Genomic DNA, 22,193 nt, shown 5'->3' with positions numbered 1-22,193 from the left:
AAATCATGTGACTTGCCAAAGTTACCCACTAAGTTACCTCCTATAGATACAGAAATACTTAATAAAAATAAATAATAATTATCTAATTTTAGTAAAAATAATTATATTGGCTACAGTTACCACATACTTTCAAAACTACATAAATTTTTTTTTCCTGGCCCTGAATCCCACTAGTATTTCTAACTGCCAGGAGAAGTTATTTAATTTTGTCTGGTCATTATCATTCAGAGGTGTTTATAGACCAGCACTTATTAAAGTATCACTACCATCTACAGTAATTATAATCTCAATATCACAAATTTCTTGTCTCATTGAAAGTGGCTTGAAAGCTTCAGAGAATGCAGGAAATTGAGTATAAACCACAGAAGTCACATGTGGTCCAGGACCCCCAACTGTACTTTCTTGTAGGACATTAAGTGATCTTTATGTGAGCAAAGACATGTTTCTACAATTTCATTTGATTAAATCATGTTGACAAGACATGACTTTTTTGTGTAGCCCTCTTTACAAAAATGAGGCTCTACACCATAACCTCTTGTTATTGTTCTTTTGGGCCATTTCCTTATTTGATGTAACAGGCTCCACTTGGGGCATGCAAGCAAAATAGTGTAAACTCAGCTACCTTCCTTGGAGCTATAGAAACCCAGATGAAACCCTCTGATCCTTCCTGGTTCACAGAGGAAGGTAGAGGCTGCTTCTCATCCCCTCTACAGGTTTGCCTTTTCTGGCTTATTTTCATATTTTGGCATTCTTATATCTATCAGCTTAGTAGATCACCAAATTCCAAATGAGAAATGATCACCTTTCCACTTTGTAAAGGGAAATACATGGCCATTTATAATGAAAGAAATGGCCTACAGTTATTGCCATTGCAAGCAAAGAAGGAGTAAATGCAGAAGAAGCTAAACATTTTTTGTTGTTGGTTAAATTCAAATTTTATGAAATCCAATGAGGAAGAATGTCTTAAGAGTATATTCAGTGAAAGTTGGAGTATGTTCTGAACTCTACCTTAAGTGACAGTTGTCAAAGGCAAATCTGCACTGGTTAATGGTCTTCTCATTATTTTATAAAAATTAATAACGTCATAAAGTAAACCCTTATGCATTGTAGGTGGAAATGCAGATTGATGCAGCCAGTGTGGAAACAGTACAGAGTTACCTCAAAATATTAAAAATGGAACTGCCTTGACCCAGTGATTCCACTTCTGAGAATATATCTGAAGAAACCCAAAACACTAATTCAAAAGAATATATGTACCCCTATGTTCCTAGCCGAGATTTGGAAGTAGCCCAATTACCCATTAGTAGATGAGTGACTAAAAAAATTGCGGTATATTTTCACAATGGAATACTACGTGGCTGTATAAAAGAAGGAAATGTTACCATTTGTAACAGCATGGATGGACTTGGAAATTGTTGTCCTAAATGAAATAAGCCAGTCAGAGAGAGACTACCATATGATTTCACTTATATGTGAAATCTAATGAACAAAATAAACTAACAAACAAATAGAAACACACTCATAGAGAACAGACTGAGAACTGTCAGATGAGAGGGGGTTGGGGAGCTGGGTGTAAAAGGTGAAGGGATTAAGCAAAAAATACTACTAGTAATAAAACAAACAAAATGCCCCAAAACCTCATAAACAGGAAACAGTACAGCAGTTACCAGAGGGAGAAGGGGGTGGGGGAGAAGTAGGAGAGGGAAAGGGAGGATAAATATCGATGAAAGGAAACTTGACTTTAGATGGTGGACACACATAGAATTGTACCCTTAAAACCTAATAATTTTATTAACCACCATCACCCCAATAAATTCAGTTAAAAAGAATAATACCAAACACTGAGCCGTGGAGTACAGACCTTCAGAAGTGTATGTTATATAAAATCTTTTTACCTTTCTCATAGCTAATACTTAAGTTGATAAGATTTGGGGTTTTATTTGAAGTTTCACAGGGGTGAAGAATGAAAACCTGAAGTTGTCATTCTAAATACCACAGAAAATGAACAATTTTAACATTAAGATATCCAGAGATATAAAAGTATAATACTTTTGAAATAGAAGGCAAGTTTGTAGTGATAAGCTGACTTCTGATAACATTCTGATTATCATGGTATTTAGGGAGACAAATTATGGAATAAAATGCTACAATGAGAGAAATGAGTCACATTGAATTATATATCCTGCTGCAAATAAGCAATTTATAGTTAAGTGGAAAATAGTCATACCTGTGCTTTCAAAGATGTAACAGGCAAAGATTACACAAACAAATCTAATTTCAAATATATATTGATTTGCCTCTTTTTACAAATATAGTAGCATAGTGTACACAAGATTCTGGACTTCTTAAAATAACATGATATATTGAAAATAATGTCATACAAATACATAAAACTCTTTTCCATTTTACATAATATCTATATTATAATTATGTTCTCTAATTTCTGTAACTAAACCCTTATTAGTAAATATTTATGTTGCTTTCATTCTATAGATATTACAACAATGTTATAATGAGTAGAGAAAAAAAATTCCAAGAAATAGAAGACTACAGCTGTATTATAACTTGGTTTGGTTTTCCAAAATGCCCTACAAAGAAATTATATTAATTTTTACTACAAGTAGTAATATTTGAGGATGAGGCTTCTCAATCAAACTCAAGAAACAGAAATGTTTTCAAACTTCTTGATCTCTGTGAATTTGATACATTTTTAAAAAGATAATTCAATAAAATTTTGATATGAATTTTCTTAAAGTGATATTGAGTACTTTTATCATATACTTAGGATTTCTGAGAGTATTTTATTAGTATCCTCTGATGTATTACTATTTGGTGATTAGACTTTTATCTATTTATTTTAAGTAATCTTTTCTAGATTGGAAAAACTGGTCTTTTTTTTGTGATATAAATTACACAATATTTTCTCCTGTGGTCATTTATCTTCATTTATAATAGCTTTTGCTTTGCAGAATGTGTGCATTTATGTAGTCTGATTAAAAATAAGTTTTATGTATTCTGGAATTGCATTAGAATTACAAAGATTATACATACTATAACATTTTTAAAAGTTTAAATAATTTTTCTACATATTTTCTTAGTGATCTTTATGCTTTTATTTCTCACACTTATAAATATTTGATTGATATAGCCTGTATCGCAATATAAAATAAGAGGTATGGGTCCAAAGGCATTTATTTTTCTAAAAGCTAGCCTGTTATTTATAAACTACTTATAATAAAAATAAGTGTTGTCATCCTTTATAAAATTAACTAGTTAAAACAATAGCCTTCACACATTAAAACTGTATTTATTTGAAAAAAACCTAAAAGATAAGGGGATTTTATATAAAAGTAGATATATGTTTCTAAATCTGTAAGATGGTATGAAAGGAATAAGTCAAAAGGTGTACAATGTTCTGCACAGACAATTAAACATTTAAAAGATATCAACTTTCACCAAAGCAATACTAATAAATAAACATGATCTCAAGAAATTTAACTACATGATCTTTTTACAACTATACAAATTTCTATGGAAAAAAAAAAACAAGTATAATTAACAAAAATCTGTAAGAGAAGAATGCCAAGAATTGTCAAGATATTGGAGCAAGTTGGAAATATGTTATGAAGCTAAAATAAGTAAAAACAGGGTAGCATGATCATGTAACCAGATAGTTCGATGGAACAAATTCAAACAATTGAATAGTCCCAGAATACCCTATGGGATTTTAAAATATGAAAAATGTGACAATTTGATTTGTGAAGGAAAAATAGATAATTCAATGTTAAGCTGCTTTTCAGGAGCATGATATTTCATAATTTTTATATTGGTATATATTTGTGAATTATATTTTATTTATATTTTTAGTTCTCTGAATTAGTAGATTCTTTATTTTTAATTAGTTTATTTATTTTTATTGTTTTTCCATTACAGTGTCCCACTTTTTCCTCCATTGCTCCCCCCACCCAGCCCACCCCTTCTCCCACAGTCAATCCCCACCTTGTTGTACATGTGCATGAGTTATTTATACTAGTGCCTTTACTAAACCCTTCCCCTTCTTAACCTCCCTCCTGTCCCCCACTCCCCTTGTCGCTGTTAATCCGCTCCTTGTTTACATGCCTCTGGTTCAATTTTGCTCATTTGTTTGTGTTGTTCATTCATTTCTTGTATTAGGTGATATCATATGGTATTTTTCTTTTGTTGCCTGGCTTACTTCGCTAAGCATAATTCTCATTGTACCATCTATGTTATCGCAAATGGTAGGACTTCCTTTTTTCTTTCTGCATAGTACTCATTGTGTAAAGGTAACACTGTTTTTTTGATCCACTCATCTACAGATAAGCACTTAGGCTGCTTCCCGCAGTTGGATATTGTAAATAGTGCTGCTATTAACAGAGAGGTGCATAGGTTTTTTAAATTGGGGGTTCAGAATTCTTCGGGTATAGTCCCAGCAGTGGAGTCACTGGTTCAAAAGGCAGTTCCATTTTTAGTTTTTTGAGGTAATTCCATACTGTTTTCCATAGTTGCTGCACCAGTCTGCATTCCCACCAACAGTGCAGTAGGGTTCCCGTTTCTCCACATCCTCGCCAGCACTTGTTGATTTGTTGATGATGGCCATTCTGACTGGTGTAAAGTAGTATCTCTTTTCAGTTTTTATTTGCATCTCTCTGATGGCTAGTGATGTTGAGCATTCTTTCATACGCCTTTGAACCCTCTCTATGTCTTCCTTGGAGAAATGTTTGTTCCTTTCCTTTGTCCATTTTTTTTATTGGATTGTCTGTCTTACTGGTGTTGAGACATATAAGTTCTTTGTGTGTTTTGGAGATCAGTCCCTTGTCTGAGTTATGTTTTCCCATATGGTTTGTTCCTTTTCATCTTGCTGATGTTTTCTTTTGCTGAGCAGAAGCTCTTTAGTTTGATGTAGTCCCATCTGTTTATTCTTTCCTTTATTTCCCTTGCCTTAGGAGATATATTGGTGAAAATATTGCTGCATGGGATATCTGAAATTTTCTTGCCTATGTTTTACTCTAGGACTTTTAAAGTGCCATGGCTTACATTTAAGTCTTTGATCTATCTTGAGTTTCTTCTGGATTATGGTGTAAGTTAGTGGTCTAGTTTAATTTTTTTTGCACATCCCTGTCCAGTTCTTCCAGCACCATTTGTTGAAGAGATTCTTCTCACTCCATTTGATGTCCCTTCACCCATCGTCAAGTATTAGTTGACCATATAGACCAGGGTTTATTTCTGGGCTCTCTATTCTGTTCTCATTCTATATTGTCTGTTCTTAAGCTAGTACCAAACTGTTTTGATTACAGTGACTTTGTAGTATAGTTTGATATCTGGTATTGTGTTTCCTCTTACTGTGTTCTCAAGATTGCTGTGATTATTCTGGGTCTTTTTGGTTCTATATAAATTTTTGAAGTATTTGTTCTATGTGAAATATTTCACTGGTATTTTAATAGGGATTGCATTGAATCTATAAATTGTAGTATGGACATTTTAATGATGTTGATTCTTCCCATCCATGAACATGGTATATGCTCCCATTTATTTGTATCTTGGTTAATTTATTTCTTCAATGTTATGTAGTTTTCCAAGTACCAGTCATTTATCTCTGTGGCTAAGTTATTCCTAGCTACTTCATTTTTCTTATTGCTGTAGTAAATGGGATTTTTTTCTAGTTTCTATCTCTAATATTTTATTGTTGGTGTACAGAAATGCTTTCAATTCTGAATATTGACTTTGTATTCTGTTATTTTGCCAAATTCCCTTAATAGGTAGAGTAGTTTTTTTAGTGGAGTCTATAGGGTTTTCTATGTACACTATCATGTCATCTGCAAATAATGATAGTTTTACTTCCTCTTTTCAAATTTTGATGCCTTTTTTTCTTTTTCTTGTCTGTTGCTGTGGCTAAAACTTTCAAGGCTATGTTGAATACAAATGGAGAGAGTGGACATTTTTGTCTTGTTTCTAATCTCAGGAGAATGCTTTCTGTTTTGGCCCATTGAGTATGATGTTGCCCCTGGGTTTCTCATATATGGCCTTTATTGTGTTGAGGTATGCTCTCTCTATTCCCATTTTGCTGAGTGTTTTCATCAAAAATGGGTTTTGTACTTTATCAAATGCTTTTTCATGTGATTTTTGTTTTTCATTTTGTTTATGTGGTGTATTGCGTTTCTTGATTTGTGAATATTAAATCATCCTTGCATCCCTGGGATAAATTCTACTTGGGTTGGCCAATATTTTGTTGAGGACTTTAGCCCCTCTGTTCATCTGCATGCCCTGCAGTTTTCTTTCTTCCTTGTGTCTTGACCTGGTTTTGGAATTCATAAAATCAGTTTGGGAGTCTTCTCTCTTCTTGGACTTTTTGGAATTGTTTGAGAAGGATAAATGTTAGTTCTTTCCTAAATGTTTTGTAAAATTCACCCGTGAAACCATCTCTTCCAGGGCTTTTGTATGCTGCGAGTTTTTTTTATTACTGCTTCAATTTCATTAGTTTTTATTGGTCTATTCAGGCTTTCTGCTTCTTCTTGATTCAGTTTTGGAAGATTATATCTTCCTAGTATTTTGTCAGTTTCATCTAGGTTGTCAAATTTCTTGCCATACAGTTGTTTGTAGTAATTTCTTACAATCCTTTGTATTTCTGTGATATCGGTTGTGATTTCTCCTCTTTCATTTCTGATTTTGTTTATTTGGGTCTCTCTGTCTCTTTTTTTTTTTTTTCTTGATGAGCCTGACTAAAAGCTTGTTGATTTTGTTTATCTTTTCAAAGAACCAACTCCCGGTTTTATTGATTTTTTGAATTGTTTGTTTAGTCTCTGTGTCATTTAATTCTGCCCTGATCTTGGTAAGTTCCTTCTACTGGCCCTCGGCTGTTTGTTGTTGTTCCTCTAGTTCTCTTAGCTGTCAGGTTAGATTTCTTATTTGAGATTTTTCTATCCTTTTTAGGTAGGCCTATATTGCTATGAATTTTCCCCTCATGACTGCTTTTGCTGTGTTCCATAGGTTTTGGGTTGTTGTGTGTTCATTATCATTTGTTTCCAGAAATTTTTGATTTCTCCCTTGATGTCATTGTTAACCCATTCATTATTTAATAGCATGTTATTCGTTCTCCATGAGTTTAAATGTTTTTGAGCTTTTTCCTTGAGTTGGGTTCCCATTATCAAGCCATTGTGATCTGAGAAGATGCTTAATACTGTATAATTAAAAATTTCTTGAATTCGTTGAAGCTTGTTTTGTGTCCTACTATGTGGCCTATCCTTTAAAATGTTCCATGTGCACTTAAAAAGAATGTATATTTTGCTTCTTTGGGGTTAAAAGTTCTATATATATCAACTAAGTCCATTTGATCTAGTGTGTTGTTCAATGCCTCAATACCCTTGGTGTTCCTTTGCTATAATTGAAAAATAAAAATAAAAAAGAAATAGTTTAAGCTGCTTTTTTAAAAGAGACTCAAATTTATAAGTTTTCATTTAACATAGAAATGTATTTCTTTCTCACATAATAGGTCCAGCAGGGAGTGTAGGCAGATCAATCAGCAAGGTTTCCAGAGACACAAGTTTCTTCCTCTTATTATTCTGTAATTTAGTAGGATGCCATTCTTATTAGCATGACTGGCAGGGTCAATGCTGGTTCATCAGCACCATATCTTTGTTCTGGCTCATGGGAAGAGATAAGATGGTGTTAGAGAATAAGTAAATTCTTTTCAAGAAAATGATATGGAAGATTCACAAAAGCATACACATTCACATACCTTAGTCACAAGGCCATTAGCTGCTTCCCCAACCAAAACTTATGTGTGTGGCTTGGAGATCAACTGCCATCATAAAAGACATAGTAATTACCTGGACCAGGAAGTTCATGACCAGCAGACTACTTCAGCAGAGACATATGGTCATGGACAACCTTCACTCTGGGAAGGCAACAGCACCTAAGACAGAAATTTGGGAAAAACTAGCCAAAATATATAAGAACACACCAGATGTCATCTTTCTGTTTAGATTCAGAACCCATTTTGGTGGTGGCAAGACTACTGGCTTTGGTATTATTTATGATTCTTTGGATTATGCAAAGAAAAATGAACTCAAATGTAGACTTGCAAGACATGGCCTGTATGAAAAGAGAAAGACCTCAAAAACCAGAGAAAGGAGTGCAAGTACATATTGAAGTCAGGGAAAGGGCAAAAGCTAATGGTGGTGCTGCAAAAAGTGAGCTGGAGGTTAGACAACAGAAGGAGTAAAGATTCTTCAGTAACTTTATGTATGATGATTGTGCACATTCTTCATAAGAGGAATAATAAGCTAAGAACTTTGATGTGTAAATAAATAAAAAAAGTGTGTGTGTGTGTGTGTGTGTGTGTGACTTTTATTAGGAAAAAAAGAAATGAAGAATGGGGAGAGAGGTGATTAGCAAAGCCATAGACTGTACAGAATGTTAATTATCTCAAGTTTCTAGGTTGATTTTTTTATGGGTCAGCTTAATTTTCCTCTTGTGTATCATTTCATTATGTGACAATTATTTTTATGTGTGCTCCTCTTTAACAAAAACTTCCCTTCTGTGGAGGTCTCTGGCGCCTGCTGTTCTAGAAGTGTCTCTGAGAGTGGTAAGGTTTTGCTACTATTAAGGTCCCAGAGAAGTGAAAATTTCATTCGAATCTTGCAAACTTAGGATGCTGGGTCCTTAAATAGATATTGTTTTCTTCCCTGGGCTCCAGAAAGAGAGTAGATTATCTCTTATAAGTAGAGATAATTATGCTTAGGTAACATGTGCAAACTAGTACCTGTCCTGGGAAAGCCACTATGTATGGATACCTTGGGGCCCCCTTAAAGGCTAGATCTACAAAATTTTTTAGTTCTAACTCCATGAATCACATATATCCAAATATTTCAAAAATGTATTTGGTGGGCAGGTACTGTACAGCTTTTGAGGGTGGAAGTGCATGGAGCTGTGGGGAGGGCAGGAGCAGAGCTCCTGCCATAATGCTTATAAGCAATGTCTGTGACTAGTGTCAGATTGTCTGGTTGTAAGAAAGCCAGGTGTCTAAACGGCACTCTAGGGAGCCCTGAGGGGCACCTTCTTCACAAACTGTGCTTCCTGGAATTCATACCTATATATTTTTTGGTATCATATTAATTCCATCAATTTATAAGACATTTTTCTCTATTTTCTCACTGAGACTCCCAGGTTTTTAATAAATGCAGAATATATATGTGTGTATATATATATTTATTTATTTATTTTTCATAAAACTCAAAAGTAATAGAAGCTGTAAAGCTATTATACTAAATAGACTCTGCAAGAAGATGACAAGGGTTGTAATGACAAGAGTGATCAGAAGAAGATGAAATGAACAGGAGGTCAAGAATGGCCCCAGTGTAGTCAGAGATATCGTATCGTATCGTATTGGCAGCCGTCCGTCTCGAGAGATGATGGTGTAGCTTCTTAAGAGTCTATCTGCACCGCCGAGAATGGCTGTGCAGTCCGACTTGGGAGTGACACGGTATCTGTCTCCTCCCGTGTTGAATCGACATCTTGCGATGACGCTGGAGTGTCCTCTCCAGTGAAGCTGAAGCTGAAGCTACAGAGCCTGGGCAGGGTGATATGGAGGGTCTGCTGTTGCCCATGCAGCAGACCCCCCCTCTCTTCGCAGCTGAAGGGTCCAAGGGAAAGACGGAGTCAATACAGCTTGGCTTCAGGTGCGCCGCAGGAGTTGCCGGTGTTGACTACAACGTCAAACCGCCTTAGGGACTCCGGCTCCGGATTTTCTGTCGGGGTTTACTCCCTTAGCCTTTCCCCTGAAGAGGTATGCCGCAAGGCAGCAGAGGTTTTTTGGAGTCAGAGTTTTCCTTCTCTGATGTGCCCTGACTGGAGGATCGAACCAGCGACACTTAGCTCGCAGGCCGACGCTCAATCCACTGAGCCAAACCAGCCAGGTAGTCAGAGATATAAAGATGTGAAAAATAGTGCAGTGTTTTCTGTAGGATATTACCCTGAACATTGACTTCAATGTTAACAGAAAATGAGAAAAACAATTTTCAAAGATTTCAAGTGACTTCCTGCAACCCCCACATGTCATATTTCCTTGATTCTAAGATGCAGTTAATGTAAAATCAGCCATTGATATAATAACAGCTTCTTGAGTAGAAAAAGAATCACCAAAGCAGATGTATATAACAAGAAAAAAGTCACCTGATTTTACAAATGCTACAGTGTGAAAAGCAAAGTGGAGGATGCATTCTACAAGAATGAACTCATGCTGAATTAGGGAAAATTATGGAAAAAAAGCAGAATTGTGAAATTGGGAAATACATTAAATTTTTTCATTCAGGAGGATAAAGAAGCAGAAACAAAGATAATGATATGGATTATGCTAAAAAAAGTGTTCGAAAATATATTTTACCTAGCAATATACATATAATACTCAAAAGTCAGAAAGAGGAGGACAAAGGGGGAGGGGATTTGGACAACTGTACTAGAATAACAATAAAAATGATTTAATAAAAACAATAATTTAATGAAATAAATTTGTTGTTGTTGTTGTTTACATGCCTCTAGATCAATTTTGCTCATTTGTTTGTGTTGTTCATTAGTTTCCTGTAATAGGTGACAGCATAAGGTATTTTTCTTTCTTTGCCTGGCTTATTTCACTAAGCATAATTCTCTCTAGTTCCATCCATGTTGTTGCAAATGGCAGGAGTTCCTTCTTTCTTTCTGATGCATAGTACTCCATTGTGTAAATGTACCACAGTTTTTTGATCCACTCATCTACAGATGGGCACTTAGGCTGTTTCCAGCACTTGGCCATTGTAAATAGTGCTGCTATGAACATAGGGGTGCATAGGTTCTTTTGAATTGGGGTTTCAGGATTCTTCAGATATAATCCTAGAAATGGAAATAAATTCTTAAAATAGGAAAGTCTCTATAATGCAGGGGTATTGGAATATAACTGTAGTGCCTGCGTATAAAATACTTTAAACTAATGCAGCTTTATTAATTCCAGATGCATGCAAAACAATAAAATAAAATAACACACTTAATGACTTAAGCATATAGGCTGACAAAAACCCTATACAGGAAAAACGACTATCATTTTTATCAGTGCAAGGTGAGATAAAAATTTCAATTACCTTGAGAAAATATACAAGTAGAGCTCAAATATGTATTCAGTCTTGAAGATACAAAAATCTGCTTAATTATAGTTATGAGTTGTTTTTGAATAATATCAGATGTATAGTATACATCCTGGTATAAATATATTACTAAGGATTTTTAAAAATTAGAAAAAACATAGTTTCTGCTCAGATATTTTTGTTTCAATGTATGTTAATTTTAATTTAGGTAACCTTTTAATTTTTTTCTTTAGACTTAAATAGCCTCATTTTTATTATTCTAGCCTGGTGAATGGGTAACCCTCAATCTGTTCTTCAGTTTTTCTTACAGTTAATTTTGGAATCACTGTACAATGTGGTAAAATATTTGTTTTCTTCCAAACATTTTAATAATAAGGGAACATAATGAAAAGCACATTTCCCAATAAACAATAATAAATGACAATGATATTTTAAAATTTATCTTCAGGTATGCAAATGTACAATTATTTTTTCGGAAATTATAGTTTGAACTTTGTCTGCAAAAGAAATTCTTGTAACCTCTCTTGAATAAGAATAAATCTAGATAAAGTCTGATGACATGTTCTTCTCTTTTTAAAAGAAATAGTGATAAAAAGTATATGAATAGGCAGTTTCCATTCCACTTCTCTTTAGCCCTTGATTCAATTGTCACACAGACATATTCACTCATCTTCTTTCAAGGATATTTGGCTCACAAAATAATAGGAGCCTCAGTCCCCTGCCTTCCATGTAGCACTCACCACCATTCAGCCTACCACAGTACCAGCCCTGAGAGTATATGTGTGTATGTGAGTGTGGGTATGTGTGTACAAGGCATCCCTGAATATGCAGTGTGGGTCTGTGTGTGTTTGCATTTACATAAGAGACAGAGGGTCAATGTTGAGATGTATTAGGTGCTTTCTTAATGCCACAGGAAGTTGAATGTTTCCAGGTTATTACTTGGTGATATAGCCATGCAGCTGAGATGTAGTGCATTGGCACTACTGACTTTTTTTAAGTGTAAGCATATTTGGCCTTGTTGATTTAGACATTATCCTGGGAATATGCATGAGAGGCAGATAATAAGTGACAATAGGTTTGTAGTGACAGAAGGAATATGTAGAAGAGAGAAACTGTAAGAGACTAGCTATTTAAAAAGGTGACATATCTGTGAGACAATGTGAGTGACAGGAATTGCATGTCAGAGAGAATTAGAGTATGACAGACAAGGTGCATAGAAAAATCAGGCTGTAGGTGTCAGAAACAGAAAACATGTGGATGGCAACACAGGTGGGGAGCAAACAGTACAAGGAATAAGGTGAGAGCAGAAAAATAGGAATGTTTTAGGATTAGGAGAAGACAGGAAGCAGAAAAAAATTCCAACTTTAAGAAATTCATTTTTATAATCATAGCTTTTCAGACTAAAAATATACAAACAAAAAAATGATTTGTTTTTTTATGGTAAGAGTAATTCAGTTAAATTGTATGGGGAACTTTCAGGAAGCATAATTTTAGAAGTGGCAAACATGAAAACAAAAATAATCTTCAGTATTTTACTCTCTATATTCATTTTCAGTCATCCAGAATAATGGGAAGGTGTGATGGAAGCCAAAAAAAATTGAATTTCTTTTTAGTATTTACACATATACATAGTTGAAGTATTTGATTTGGAAAAAAACAGCATTCTGCTTTCACTTTCCAGTGTGGAAGAGATTTGATGCCATCTTTCCCGTGGCCTAGGGAATAGACCTCCACGAGAGCTTGATGCCCTTTTTCACTGTTCTTCAAAATCATGTCTCTACATTCATGTTCAATGCATCCCTACCCTATGTTTACTTCTTTATTCCCATTATACCTTCCATTCTTCGAGATGAAGGGCTGTGCCTTATTCACCATTACATCTTTGGAGGTGTCAGGCCCGAGACCCCCGAATAGCGAGTTGGGCTCTGGTCCGATGATGAATAAAAACTTTTGCGTAGCCTTGGGGAGCTTTTGCAGGCTTTATTGGTGCGGTGTGGCCAAGAGTGCTTGTGGTACACTCTCCCACCTGCTCTACAGCGCATGGACTTATACACACTTGTTACACAAAGGTGGCTTCTAGCCCAGAATTACATCATTGCATCAGTCACCGGAAGTGGTTACATCAAAGGTTATACAATAGCTGCTGTGTCAGCTACCGGAACTCAGCTGCTGAATCACCTATCTGGAAGTCACTCTCTGGAAGCTGGCCCAACTCCATCTTAAGCCCTGGCCACATATCACCAGGGGCCTCACCCTGACAGGAGGCAAAGAATTAATGAAGGGAAGAGGACAGAAATCCCATTTTAGGTGTTGGAGCTGAAGATTTTTGCCTTGGACTGTGAGATAGACTTGCCCAGAAAGTGCTGGCCACACATTAGATACCCTGGAATCAAAATTGTTGTTCCTGGATGCCTCTACACATCTGCCTGTTAACCAGCGTCTTAGACAGCTGTTGACTCTTAGACCAATCTTCTGTTAACAGGCACAAACAAATGTGGCAGGCTTTCCCCCTTCATAATTTCAGAGTTTGTATTATAATAATATCCAATCTTTAATCTTGAAGAATTTATAAACAAACTTGTTTATAATAAATAAATGAGTAAAGCTAAGAGTAAGACATGAACTCTTAAGTTTCTTCTCATGATTTTTACATTAGGTAAAGGGAAGTATATGCTGATGATAGCTTAACTTGGAACCGCTATGAAATATTATATATTCATATATTCAACAAATTATTTTTGACAGTATATTCTGTGTCAAGTAACCTTCTAGGATGTTTTGGTATACAGCTGTGAAAAGAATAAGTTGTTCTTCTATAAAGAAGGAAAAATAATAGACATTTGGCAGATTATTATATCTATTGTTTAAATTGAAAAATACTGTTTTTCAGGTTCTATAGTTACAGATTATAAAATTTACTTTTGTATATCATAAAAATAAGTACGTTCAACAATTTTTACTTCTTGCAACTAGCATAATCAACTAATGAAATTTTTAGAGAACAAGATCATGATTTTTAAATGACATTGTAAAAAAGATATAATTCAAGAGGTTGGGAGGTACCCAGGAGATAGGAAGCTAGGTCACTAGGCTCCTTTGATACTAGGGAACAATGAAACCATCAAGACCTTTTTCATTATATGTATAATATCTCAAGTTGAACCACTGCAAAAACAATTACATATTACTAAGAAGAAAAAGGCAAGATAAGAAAAATAGTTTGGTCATAGCTATAAATTTTGCAGAGTAATTATCATATTTAAGATACAATATCCTAAGGCAATACTACTAAAGCAAATAGCTACTAAAATCATCTTTGGTATTTCAGAATCGATTCTCATCTCAATTTCAAATTTATATATAGCGCAGTGACTCCACAATGGATTTATTTGTGCTGTGTGGTATAGCAATTGCCTGGCTGTGCACTAAATAATGTACTAATCAATTTCATATGGATGCCACTACTTTTCTTCATTTTGTCAGTTTCTTGCTTAGTATTACTTCTCTAAGCTTATTCTGGAATGTGGTCATGTCAGTAATATTTAATGGAACAAAGAATTTTTCATTATTTGAAAAGAATATGTGTCCCTTTTTAAAAACAAGCAAATTCTTATGCAAATACCATTTGAGTTTAGGACTTCCTCTTTTTTTCCTTTCTTCTTTTGCTTTCTCTCACTCTCCTTTCTTTCTTCTCTTTCTTTCCCTCTTGACTTCTTTTTCTAACTTTTGCTGTTCTTCTCTTTTCCTTTTTTTTAATTTAGAATTTTCAGTATTATTCTCATTAGTTGATGTCACTCTCTCTTTACTTTATTATATCACCTATTGTTTAGATTTATCATAACAGGCCTCTAAAGATTATACACCCTTATTTTTTCTATTGCTATATTATACACCTTCTCTATGTGTGTACCTAATAATTTTTACTTTAAAATTTTTACTCTATTTACTGCAGAAAGCATACTATCTTTTATGCCCTCACCATTCTCTGCAATAAATAAAATATTAGTTCCCAGAGAAAAAAACTAACATGTGCAGGTGGTGACTTAATTTCAGAAGTGTGAATGTCATTAATATGATATAAGAATAAATGCAAAACAAATAAATAATCTATTCTAGAGGATCTTTCCTCTCCCTTATGCATAGCAGGATATAGTCAAGGATAATAAATTCTGAAAGGAACCAGATGAGAAAGAAAAAAAAAAGGAGAGGAAGAGAGGGAAAGAAAATTTAAGGAAATAAATGCTGGAAATTTTTTTTCACCCATTTTCCTCTCTAGAACAATAACTAAGTTTTTCTGTTCTAAAGTCAAGCTCTTTCAACCACCCTAAGTTAATGGACCATGGATGACATCCCCTTAAACCACTTTTGGCCTTTGCATTTTAATATTAACTCCATTAAAGATTTAAGCTTGCATAGGAGGATGAGGGTAAGAAGAAAGGCTGGTGACTTAAATGGAAGAAGAGTGGTCAGCCCCAGGACAAAACTCCTTAGACCAGACATGAGAGGTTGAGACAAATCCAAGACTAGGACAAACATCCCATGATTTTCCTATTGACAGCAATTTAGACACTACCACAAAATGCCCCAAAGCTGTGACCTCTCACTTGGGGAGCAGATGCGTGCATGCACTTGGAAGCAGGTCAGAAAGCCCAGTGACCTCAGGTGCATTTGTGAATAAGTAAGTGAAAAGCACAGTACCCAACAGATGGAAAACATTGTCAAAGGACAAAAGCAGTACTGGTGATTACAGCAACCATTTAATTCTAAATACTAAGCCCATCTAGCCTGAGTGAACCTGAAATTCCATGCAATTTGTGATAGGCAGAAAACATCCTCCTTCCCAGGAATGCCTGTGTCAAGATTCCTAATAACTGTGTACATATCACTTTCCGTGCATAGGGCAGTCAAGGTTGCAGATAGAATTAAAAGCTGTTAATCACTTGAACTTAAAATAAGATTATCCAGGTGGACTCAATGTAATCACAAGGCTTCTTAAAAGTAGACGAGGGAGGCAGAATAGGTAAGGCAGAATACGGGATGTAAAATGAAATCAACCTGCCTTTGGTTTAAAAATGGAGTAGGTCCATGAGTCAAGAAATTTCAGTAGTCTCTAGACACTGGAAAAGGCAAGAAAACAGTTTCTCCCCTACAGCCTCCAAAAGAGATGCAGCCTTGTCCACACCTTGATTTTGAACCCATGAAACTGTGATGGACATTTGATCTACATAACCAAAAGGTAAAATTTTTGTTGTTGTTTGAAACCACTCAGTTTATTGTTATAACAGGCATAGAAAACAACCTCAAACAGAAAAACAAAAGAGGGGAGAAATTGAAAATTTACTATTAGTCTTCACCACCACATTTGATTCATAAAACTAGGAAAAGAAATATTACATATGTGTCAGTATTACGTTGCCAACTCACAGCTATTTTACAAGTTCTGTCAAAAAGTGCCTTCACTCGTATGTAAAAGCCTCACCAATGCTGAATCACACTAACATTACTCCATAGGACAATCAGCTCAAATGTTTAGATTAAATGCGTGTGAAGCTAACAGAAAGGAAAATTGTCTACGGCAAATAAAAAGTGTTGAGCGTGACTCCTGAAAGGACTGGCAGCGGAAGGCAAAACCTCCCAGGCTGAGGCCTTCTCTGCTGCAGCTGGGAGCACTGGAAAAGGCTCAACCTGACGCAGCTTACCAGGGTCAGCATCCTGACTGACCTCAGTCAAGTCAGAAAGCCACCTTGGGGAGCTGTTTTATTGCTCAATTATCAACTGCAGAGAGCTCAGCAAATCTTGCAAATGCCATGTAATGAAGAGATTTTGTTCTAGAGGGCAGCTGTTACTTGGAAAGGAACTACAGAAATCCTGTGTCTATATTGGAGACCAAATTCTCAGCGAGTAAAGCTTTTAGTTACCACTCTCCTAAATGTAGAAGAAAAGTGAAATATTCTGCACTTTCCCACAATAATGTTTTCCCTTCCTGTCAGGTTCTGCCTAAAATACAGCCTAGTGGCTGAAGTGAAACTACATCCAGGTGCTAGCACTGGCAGAGGACTGAAGGTAATAAAGTCCTACCTGGAGCACGGCCGCTCAGCAGTAGATCCTGGCACCTGCTGTTTGATATACAACATTACACATGCTATATGCATGAGCCAGAAGTGAGAGAAATATTTGCTTAGGTCTGAGTGCATTTGCCCATAAACTGATGCTTAAGAAGAAAAGAAAATCTCTGTGAACTGAGATAAAATGGCTGTGATATAATTCTATCATATACACGATGGAATATTTATTACACATTGTATACAATTTCTCTTTTTATATGAAAAAAGTAATATTTACCTTACCAAAATCCATTTGATGTTTCACTTTAATCAAATTTGGGGCCTGATAGAATTATAATCTTAAAAGCAGAGAAGGGCCATTCAATGGGACTCTGCGGATCCTCTCCAGCACAACACAACTGAACTGTTTTATTCAAAAGGGAAAAAAGAGAGCCCACAGACATGTTTTTCTTTGCAAGGAGGAAATAGAAGTGGGCCTCTGTTGGGAAAAACTAAGACTGTTAATCCCCCTCATATAAGAACACAAACACTTTATTCTTTGAAGAGAATACTAGATAAAGGCTAAAGTTTAGATATCCATTCTATACTATTTATGAGTCCACATGGGGCCTTGGGGCCAATTTCAATTACATGCAAGGAAGATCTAATCTTGCAGACTGTTAACTCAGCAGCCTTCCTAAGTAGGCCCAGGGGTTCACCAGTCTGTATACTCTTCACATCAAAGCTTGCATCAACATAACAGTTATTACTCTGTACCAATGGGGGCAATTGCTTCTTATTTGAAATTTTTCTTTCAGGTGACTAGGAAATGAAAAATTTGTTAACACATTCACAAAAAAAAAAAACCATAATAGAAATCACTCAGCATAGGATTGCTATTTAGAAATATATTATTCAGTGAGGATGGGATAGCCTTCAAGATACAGTTGAATTGAATGCCTATTAGTAATCATTTTTTTAATCAGTGCAATTAGATAAACATGAAATCTGTAAACTTCTGAAAATATAATACATAACCAGTTATACTGCAAAGTCCAAAACCAGTGAATTATTGCAGAAAGTAACTCACTACATGAAAGAAAATATATCATTTCACAGGAAATTGATCTTTAGCTAATGATACAACCAAAGGCTAGAATACCTTTTTAGGCACATGAATAAGCAATGATCCTTTTCAGTATATTTTGTCATTATTCGATGTCAGTTGAAAACACTATTGCATTTTAGTTTAATATAGCTAACTTTGGAACGAGGATAAATAAAAATTATTTAAAATTAAAAGGACACATTTATCAATGAGTAAAGATATAGACATTTAGAGTGCTGAGGAAAATGATCCAGTGGAATTATTTGTTCCTTTTGCTAAAAAGGAAATAAAAAATAGGAAAGAATACCTAACAAATATATATTTTTAAAGACTTTATTTTTATAGCAGTTAGGTTCACAGCAAAATGATGAGAATGGTAAATATTTTTATAATAATCATGGGTATATGAAAAAGCAAACAAATAAACAAATATAATAATGCCTTTCCAACTATGGTTCCCCACATCAAGAAATCAAATCTACTTGGACTCATTCATATATAATTTTTGGCACACAAAATAGTTTTAATTTCAATATATGAAAAATATTTGAGTCACTACATTAATTTACTGAGGATTTAACATAGTCTATTAAAAAGTTATATTGTGTATATGTGTCTAGTAGATTTGTTTTCACTATTATGCAAACATCAAGTAGCACATGCATGGTTAGAAGGAGCCCTAGTTCTTGCATTTAGTATAGAAGGACTGTGATCCCTATGGAGGTGATCATCACAGAGGTGCCTTACTTGTCTAGACAGAGTGCTGACCCAGGAGACTTCACTACTACATGGGCAAGGGGAAGGGGCAGCCCCCCCAAAACAAATTCTTCATCAACAATTGGAATTCTGGAGGTCTCTTTTTAAAATGTCTAATGACCCACCGTGTCCAGCATCTACTCTGTGATTTGAAAGACAGGAAATGGACTTTCAACCAATCTGGGTAGGTTAATGCTGTATCTTATTGTTTGTTTCTTTGGAGAACCCTGACTAATGCACCCTCAATGAGACTTTATTTTGTTCTCCATCACTGTTGAAATTCAAGGAAAAACAGAAAGCTCTGGTGAGGAAGCAGAGAACTGTGGTACTACATGAGAACACTAGACTGTATATTGAGGTGAAAGGAGAGTAGATCTGTAGGGTTCATGGCTGTCACGAGAAAATTGAGTGTAGCCCAGGTACACGTATTTATTAGACCACCTTGCCAAATTTATTAAATATAGGTTTAAAGCTTTTCTAAAAGATTATTGAAATAATATTAGAATGCTATTAAGTAAAATAATTGAAAAATATATTAACCATATGGACACAATGTTTAATATAATCAGAATAAACAGATTAACACATTTAAAATTTCCACCCCCTTCCTCTTTTCTTTGATAACATATTTTTACTTTAAATCAATTAGAGCTTTTCTCCTGGTAAAATAATTCATCCTGACAGCTGAAATTGATAAAATATGTATTTTCTAGTGTCGATGAGGTTTAATGATACTTTAACAGGAATCTGTTTTTTTCCCTGTTATATAACACACACACACACACACACACACACACACACACACACACACAATTTAGCCAGTTTAAAATCTAATGTCAGATTTAAAATATTAGATGCTAAAATTCATTATAAATTCATGTCATCGTCCAAATTTATTTATTGTCAAGGCTAAACTTCATGGAATGTTAAAAATGAGAAGATACTTGTAAAGAAAAAAATTGCAAAATGACAGTTGGATTATTCACTAAGGGTATTGATTGTTTATAATAACATGGAAGAAAATTGGGAAGGCATGATATAGTTGATTCATCCAGCAGACAAAACAGGTTTAAAATATTTTTAAAGATTCTTTATCAAGGCCAAATGGAGCTTCTTTATATCAAACCACCACTCTAAATGGATGGAGGTTTCTTGTTCTGGTCAACATCCACCACTGTTTATTCTTTAATAATATGAGTTAAGAGGAAATAAAACAGCCTGCCCATATTAATAAATTATAGATGTTTAGAATAAAAGCCTACAAAATGTTTCAGGGTTCTCCTTAATAAGTGCAGTAACAAAACTAATGTGCATTTCCACAAGTTATTTTGTTGAAGAAGAATGACACAGCAATTAGCCAGGTCAATTTACATATTCCTATACTGTCACTAAGGCAGTTATTAGAAGAGGAAGGTAGGTCTTGGGTTGTAGCCAAGGAGAGACCAAAGAGTTCTTCTTTTCAGTGAAATCTTCCTTTTTCATCTTTCAGTACTATTTTTATTTAAAATAACTATGGGTCTGGATCTACTGAAATTTAGAGGCATAAATCAAGAGACGTATGTTAAACTCAGCTGAAAGATGTAGCTTGAAGGAGTTTCAAATGGTGTGTTGGTGAAACTGGAAATGAAGTGCAGGGACTGAAGGAGATGTGAGTAAGGCTCTTACCCTATTCTTATTATTCTTCTTAAGTAGAGGAAGCTATCCTAGTGTAACAGTACTGAGATTCATCTATTCACCCACTGCACAGAAGGAAAGATTAAATGACATGTAATTAGTGAGTTTAGAAGAAAAGGGTGGGCACCGTTTAACCAGACACTTCTTCACGCTCAGTAGTGAGTTACCCACATGAAACATGATTCCTTTCATCTCCTCCAGGTGTAGGGTGTGTACTTAAAAGTTTGAAGATCTCTGTATTAGCCTAACTCTGCTAGAAATGTAAATCACAAACCTAGGATTCAGTACCAGGGAAACAATTCACCAGTAACTACCTGGTCTTTAATTACACATATTTTGTCATTATTCTTCTACTAGTTTAGTATTTGAGTGAAGAAGTGTAGGCTATTAATTGAGCCTTTTTTTACCTCAACATGTGGTATATAGCTGAAAACGATGAGAAATACTGTATATAGGGAGGACCAAATATATAAGGAGAATATGAAAATCAAAATGAACATTACAGAAAGATTTTTGTTGGAATTAGGGTACATGTATGGTGCCTAAAGCTTTTTTATATGGAAGGCAATTTGAACCTGCTGTCTTATTTCATGCCATGAGGCTGTTTTACACAACTATATAGATGCATAGTTGTTACAATTTAGTTTTTACATGTTGACCTGGACCATACAGAGATTTTAAATAAATATAGCATTGCCTGTCACCTAAGAAATAAGGCCAAAGTAATTTCTGTAATTCATATTCTAAAGGAAAAGGACAAAGTGGAGATACATGGGAGGAGAATCAGGAAGTATTTTAATATATTGAGATCAGATCTGAACTTGAAGCTCATTGAGATTTCTTAACTCAAGAAATTGAAAATAAATAAGATTCATTGTCATTAACGAATATTTTGTTCAGCTCCAGAGATAAAATTTAGAAGGTTAGGTACCGGCGTAGGTCAGAAAGTAAAAGGCAAGTAAAATAGAGAATCATTTTGCAAATGTTACTAGCCTTATATGTATCATGGACGAAAAAAGATCAAAATTAAGAAATATATGAAACTGCTATTCAGGGAAGTCTTTCTGAAATTCATGAATGAAAAATAAAAAAGAAATAAACTAGTGGGTTGACCAAAAAAGTCCACATGTTTTTTTCCATAAAGTAAAAGACACATTTTCACCAATAACTTTATTGATTTGGATATTTTGAGTATGTCAGCTGTCTCCTGCATGGTATAGTGTTGATTTTTCTCAATTAATATCTTGATTTGATCACTACCAACTTCAGCTGGTCTTCTCAACAGTGGAGCACTGTCCTGTGAGAAATCTCCAGCATAAAACTTTGCAAACCACTTTTGACACGTTTGATCAGTCACAGCACCTTTTCCATACACTACACAATTTTTTTTTACCTTTCTTGAAATAATAAAGCATAATATGCCAAAAAATGTTGCTTAATTTCTTCTCTCTTCAATATTAAAATAGCTGCACCAAAATTCAC

Source organism: Furipterus horrens, unplaced genomic scaffold, assembly GCF_987537825.1.
Source record: "Furipterus horrens unplaced genomic scaffold, mFurHor1.1.pri manual_scaffold_3, whole genome shotgun sequence".
In the NCBI taxonomy this organism is placed as follows: domain Eukaryota; kingdom Metazoa; phylum Chordata; class Mammalia; order Chiroptera; family Furipteridae; genus Furipterus; species Furipterus horrens.
Note: the sequence above shows the minus strand (reverse complement) of the source record.